Here is a 7500-nt window from a genome sequence, read left to right on the forward strand (position 1 = left end):
TACCATTTACTGGAACATTAATAAATCCAACAGTTTCATTGTGTGCTTGAAAGTTCTCCTTATTGGTGGCAATAAACCATTGTTACAGTTCTGTGCTCAGGACCAGGACTTTTGAATAAAAGCAAGGCTGGAGTTGACCTTGCTTGATACAAACCTCACTACTTTTCTTATGTAATAGTAATAGTTATTTACATGAGAAAAGCAACTCGTTGTGTGTCAAAGCGGTGTCAACTCCAGTCTCGCTTTTATTCAAAGGCCTGGTAACTGAGCACAGGACTGTAACATGGTCCGTTATCTTGGCCTTTAAGAAAAGTACTCTTCAATGAAGGTGGTTCCAGCTGAAAGAAGCTAGGAGTCTGCTTCCCATAACAAACAGGTTATAGCATTTCTCAGAATTGCACAAACTACATGCATTCTGCCAATGCTGCTCTAGCCTGTCTTTAAATTTTTTCTGAAGTCCATCAATTTCAACTAATTGATAATTTCATTAAAAAGGCAGCAACATATTCTCGGACAGTACTCATACTTTGATGAAAAGCTTCCATTAGGGGTGCTATTATAGCATTTCTAAAGGGTACCTGAAGGTTCACTCTTAGTGGGTACGCCCGGTCGCCATACACACACTTTGTGTAACCTGCTGGTGAATATGCAGGCCTCTGGAGATTATTGAGAAGACCGAAGCCTGTAAGCATTCCGGAATCGCGTCTTCTGCCTTCTGTGAAAATTGGATGAAGCTATATGGATGAAGCTATAAATTAAAGCCAAGTACATTTGTGTATGATGAATTCAATTTCAGACTTACCTACTGGACCAAAGAGGTTCCCAATAAGACCGTTTGGTAGGACCATGAATTGAAACTTTAGTGCATGCACCCTCTTGTGCCCGTTATAGACCACTCTTTGGAGTTCACGATTGGGGGAGATATGGGACGCACAGCCCATCATAAACCCAAAGCACTGTAGACTTGAAGTTTTGCTGGGCTAAGCAGGTTGTGATTCCAGTTGAGAATGTGATGGCTGTGTAAATTGTAAATGTAGTCGATTGCATGGTTGCTCACCATACTTAAGACTGGAACAGGTCTGCCAAACCTCCAGATCATATCGCTGTATCTGCAAGGATACGCTACTCTTTTCAGCAAATACAAAGGGCTTTGTTATTCCTGATGGAACTGGTCCTAATAGCACGTGAAGACCTAAGGAATTTGTAAGAACCACCCCCCCCCCCCACTTCTGCTATAAACGGGGAATATCGTGCTATCGCAACACTTCAATTCTACCAGACATTCTGCCTCGTTCATATCATCCAAGTTGAATATCGGATACTGTTTGCACAGAAACAATTCACGGTTTTTGTGACAGAAATTCCTCCCGAAAGTAACAGAAACGTCCTCATCATTAATGTGGTCCGCTTTCATAGCTCAAAAGTAGCAGGTTCTCGCATTTCCTGAACGACGCCATGAGTATGTTTGGTTTTCTGTCTTTCGTTCACGTTCAAACGATTTTCTTAACAACTTTATTTTCCCCGCCGAATATGACGTTCTTGGTCCAGGCCCCACAGGTTACCTTCGTCGTCGTCCAAGAACTCGTCGTTCGGTTCCTTAGGTCCCTAATGCTAAGACCGAAAAAACCTCCCCGGCCAAAAACACACCCCCCAAGGCAATACCCAAATGAAGGTAAGAATGGCCCTTGCTGCGAATTATATACGATTAGCAGTTCGGAATGCAGCTGAAAGGTTAAAAGTCTACACTTAAAGGCTGCTCTCAAATGGGTTTCAATCCCAATAAAGAAAGGAAACAAAAGATATAGATCGTTAAAAGACTTTTGCGGTGTCATGTGCGTACACATGCGGAAGGTGATTGCAAAATCAAATTATTCTCAGAGACCAGGACAGTGCAAGGCACAAGCTTAGTAGGGCCGCAGCCAGAAAAAAAAATATGACTGAGGCAATGTCCATGATTAAATTCTCTTCGTAGGTGTTTATGATGAGTACATTTTAAAGAGGACGCTGGAATCACGCTTTATTTTAAAATATCACGAAAAAATGACTGAGGCAAGTGCCTCGGTTTGCCTCATACTGGCTACGGCCCTGCTTAGAACTGACACATAATAAAATATGGACTTTGTCTTATCATCAAATGAAACTTTATATATATTGAGTTAATTCAGGTGGAATGGTGCACAAGTAAAAATATCTGACCCCAGAAAACATATTTGCCATTTTTGGACGCTAAAATGGTGGGTTCGGGGAAAACGGCCATAAATGGCCTTAAACATGAGATATCGATAAAGAAATTTAGGGACAAACAGACCTTGCATAGGGCTATAAACCGGATAAATGGTAGATTGAAAAAGTGTAAGAATTTCGCAATGATAATTATGTGCCTAGCCTTACATACGTATGATGGTGGCAATCTTGCCTTATATCACATAAGGATTATAAGGCCAGATTGCCACCATCATTTTGATGCTAGCGGGACTTCAAACGCGATGTTTGACGAGTTAGCCGAAAGGTCTCTGATGAGTCCCTTGGCAGGGATGAAACAGGGATGAAAAACAGGTTTCTTTGAGAAATAACATGAGCGCAATGGGTATATTACCTTTGCAAACGGCAACATGGCCTTAAAATTACTTGCCGAATTGGACTTTAGATGACATCGATCATAAAAGGTGCACGCTTTTACGGCATGTTCTTTAGGCGTTCAAAACAGCGATTCTTAAATTAAGGCGGAAAGAGGGTGAACGGGGTGAACTTTATTGATGGCGGAAATATCCATCGGTTGCCAGTGGTTTTAACACTTAAAACTGATTGTCACCACCACATGTGGCACATCTGGGCAGACCATTGAAAATACCATAAACAAGCCGTCCAACGCTTTTGTCCTCATTTTCAATGGGGGGGGGGGGGGGGGGGGGGAAGGGTCAAATTTGAAAGGAGACAAAAAGTAAAAAGTGGTGACAATACGTCTAGAGAGAGAGGGAGGGAGGGAGGGAGGGAGGGAGGGAGGGAGGGAGGGAGAGATATCCAAAACAATGCCTATGCAAATTTTTGGGAGATAAAACAACAGGTAATATGAGATTTGAGAAAGTAGAAAGTAACCCAAGAGTAAAGTTTTGCGTTAAAATAAAAATATCGACCAATCGGCGAACTCGATGTTGTATCAATTCAAATTTCCCGGTTTTAAGATTCTTTGTGCATTGTATTTGCATTATAACTTGGTTTAAAACTAAACACTTTGCTGATGCTGATTGACTCTTGTTATAACAAAAGCAGTGCTAGTTACAGACTGGCAGTGGCAATAACCAGCAATGACCATGCATGAAAATGACAAAGACAGCAGACAGGGAAATGGCAATTAAACGGGAATGAACGGCGAAGAAATGTTCAGTATCTGGAGTACTGCCTTCACACTATTGAAAAAACAAAATACGAATGTATACTTAAAGAGCAGGGAGGCCAAGGGAGGCGTAAAAAAGGAGGAGGGGAAGGTCTGAAGGGAGAGGACGGAGGGGGGGGGGGGGAAAGAAAAAAAAGGAAAAAGGAAAAGGGGGGGGGGAGGGAAAGGGGATCTTAAATTCGTTCTTATCCGGATCTGTGCTTCTGCTTCCTCATTTAGTATCATGAAACTTTCGTCCCTTTATCATCTTCTCCCTGTTTTAACACATTCTTTGCGCATTTCCTCGCACCACTACATTGCTCCTGTGGTCACCACTGCTCTCACAATTATGCAGGTTATGCATTTCCATTTGCTTGTGGCCTTCCCTGGTACAATTTTCCTTGATATTGGCTCATCCGTTGTTATACCATTGTAATTTCAGTTCATTCCCGTTTAAGTGCCATTTCCCTGTCTGCTGTCGTTGTCATTTTCATGCATGGTCATTGCTGGTTATTGCCACTGCCAGTCTGTAACTAGCACTGCTTTTGTTATAACAAGAGTCAATCAGCATCAGCAAAGTGTTTAGTTTTAAACCAAGTTATAATGCAAATACAATGCACAAAGAATCTTAAAACCGGGAAATTTGAATTGGATACAACATCGAGTTCGCCGATTTGATCGATATTTTTATTTTAACACAAAACTTTACTCTTGGGTAATGGACTCTTGGTTACTTTCTACTTTCTCAAATCTCATATTACCTGTTGCATAGGCATTGTTTTCGATTTCTCTCCCTCCCTCCCTCCCTCCCTCCCTCCCTCTCTCTAGACGTATTGTCACCACTTTTGTAACTTTTTGTCTCCTTTCAAATATGACCCTTCCCCCCCCCCCCCCCACCAAAAAAACTTGAAAATGAGGACAAAAGCGTTGGACGTCTTGTTTATGGTATTTTCAATGGTCTGCCCAGATGTGCCACATGTGGTGGTAACAATCAGTTTTAAGTGGTTAAAACCACTGGCAAACGATGGATATTTCCGTCATTAATAAAGTTCACCCTGTTCACCCTCTTTCCGCCTTAATTTAAGAATCGCTGTTTTGAACGCCTAAAGAATATCATGCCGTAAAAGCGTGCACTTTTTATGATCGATGTCATCTAAAGTCCAATTCGGCAAGTAATTTTAAGGCCATGTTGCCGTTTGCAAAGGTAATATACCCATTGCGCTCATGTTATTTCTCAAAGAAACCTGTTTCATCCCTGTTTCATCCCTGCCAAGGGACTCATCAGAGACCTTTCGGCTAACTCGTCAAACATCGCGTTTGAAGTCCCGCTAGCATCAAAATGATGGTGGCAATCTGGCCTTATATCATATAAGGATTTATGCAATTGGGAATCCCTATGTTATATAAGGCCAGATTGCCACCTTCATACATATGTAAGGCTAGGCACATAATTATCCATTGCGAAATTCTTACACTTTTTCAACCTACAATTTATCCGGTTTATAGCCCTATGCAAGGTCTGTTTGTCCCTAAATTTCTTTATCGATATCCCATGTTTAAGGGCATTTATGGCCCTTTTCCCGAACCCACCATTTTAGCGTCCAAAATGGCAAATATGTTTTTTTGCGTAAGATATTTACTTGTGCACCATTCCACCTGAATTAACTCAATATATATAAAGTTTCATTTGATGATAAGACAAAGTCCAAATTTTATTATGTGTCAGTTCTAAGCAGGGCCGTAGCCAGTATGAGGCAAACCGAGGCACTTGCCTCAGTCATTTTTTCGTGATATTTTAAAATAAGGCGTGATTCTAGCGTCCTCTTTAAAATGTACTCATCATAAACACCTACAAAGAGAATTTAATCGTGGACATTGCCTCAGTCATATTTTTTTTCTGGCTACGGCCCTGCTAAGCTTGTGCCTTGCACTGTCCTTGGTCTGAGAATAATTTGATTTGCAATCACCTTCCGCATGTACGCACACGACACCGCAAAATTCTGAAGTCTTTTAACGATCTATATCTTTTGTTTCCTTTCTTTATTGGGATTGAAACCCATTTGAGAGCAGCCTTTAAGTGTAGATTTTTAAGCTTTCAGCTGCTTTCCGAACTGCTAATCGTATATAATTCGCAGCAAGGGCCATTGTTAACTTCCTTTGGGTATTGCCTCGCGGGGTGTGTTTTTGGCCGGGGAGGTTTTTTTGGTCTTAGCATTAGGGACCTAAGAAACCGACGACGAGTTCGTGGACGACGACGAAGGTAACCAGTGGGGCCTGGGCCGAGAACGTCGTATTCGGCGGGAAACTTAAGTTGTTAAGAAATCGTTGACGTGAACGAAGGACAGAAAACCCAAACATATTCATAGCGTCGTTCAAGGAAATGCGAGACCTGCTACTTTCGAGCTATGAAAGCGGACACATTAATGATGAGGAGTTTCTGTTACTTTGGGAGGAATTTCTGTCAAAAAGAACCCTGAATTTCCGTGCGAACAGTATCCGAAAATTCAACTTGGATGATATGAACGAGGCAGAATGTCTGGCAGAATTGAGGTTTGCGAAGCACGATATTCCCTGTTTAGCAGAAGTCTTACAAATTCCTTAGGTCTCCACGTGCTATCAGGGAACAGTTTCATCAGGAATAGAAGCCCTTTGTATTTTGCTGAAAAGAGTAGCATATCCTTGCAGATACAACGAAATGATCTGGAGGTTTGGCAGACCTGTTCCAGTCTTAAGTATGGCGAGCAACCATGTACTCGACTACATTTACAATTTACACAGCCATCACATTCACAACTGGAATCACAACCTACTTAGCCCTACAAAACTTCAAGTCTACAGTGCTTCGATCTTTGCAAAATGAGCTGCCCTTCAAAACTGCGTTGGGTTTATTGATGGGAGTGTGCGTCCCATATCTGGCGCAAGTGAACTCCAAAGAGTGGTCTATAACGGTCACAAGAGGGTGCATGCACTAAAGTTCTAATCCTTGGCCCTACCAAACGGTCTTCTGGGGAACCTCTTTGGTCCAGTAGGTAAGTCTGAAATTGAATTCTTCATACACAAATGTACTTTGCTTTAATTTATAGCTTCATCTATATTTTTCAATTTTCACAGAAGGCTGAAAGCACGATTCCGGAATGCTTACAGACTCTGGCCGTCTTCTCAATGATCTCCAGAGGCTCCGTTAGCAAGTTTCACTGAAGACGCGCGAGCGATTCCCACATCAGCTAAAAATAACCAGCAAGGATGCAGCCGGTTAGATTTCGTTTTGCACGTGCAGATAGTTACTGCAAAGGAAGCACTGAAAAAACTTAATCAGCTAGAGAACGAGTATGTGACACTCTCAAGTCTTCGAGGATGGGTGTGCAATAATTGTCATGCAACTGGCCATACGAAGACAATATGCCGCAGTCCGCCTTGTTCAAATATTGATTCGTGTAAAATAAAAGATAAACACCCTGAACACAAAATGAAGGTCAACGAGCTTCAGCGAGAGATTAAATCACTTGAAAGTCAAGCAGCAGAGGAAGAGGAAAACATCAACCGTTTAGCAAGTGCACGGGAGCGCGCCAAGACATTCTTTGCAGTGATGCGGCCTAGATTAATGGCGCAGAACTTGTTCAAATATGGTACCGGGGATACCATATTTGCAACTGGATGGTGATCTTCTAAGTTTACAGAGAGCCTTGAACAATAAGGTTCCAGACTGGCCTGAGAACCAGGACTGGAAACTTCCACTTATCATTGATCAGTTTCAGAACTCTCAATTGAAGGCAATGATGCCGAAATTCTTATGATTTATTTCATCACGTTTATACGCCTTTCGTTTTGTTGCAGCAAAACTGTTGAGTTTGGCTTGTTTATTTTCATAAAAAAATAATACGTTTACCTTGGGTTACAGAAAATGCAATTCGTTTGGTTTTGAAGACTAAGTTTTAATAACTCCAGAAAGTAAACAACGGGAAACCACACAGACGGTCCGCTATTCCAAAAAAAGACATGTTCTCGGTAAACTGCTGGTTACTACATGTAAGCAATTAAAACTAGAAAACGTAGCCACAGTGGCGAAAATACGAGAACGAGTTTTCTGAGGATATTTGTAAAATAGCCTCCGCTATTGCGATTTTTGT

Source organism: Montipora capricornis, chromosome 14, assembly GCF_036669925.1.
Source record: "Montipora capricornis isolate CH-2021 chromosome 14, ASM3666992v2, whole genome shotgun sequence".
Classification (NCBI taxonomy): Eukaryota; Metazoa; Cnidaria; class Anthozoa; order Scleractinia; family Acroporidae; genus Montipora; species Montipora capricornis.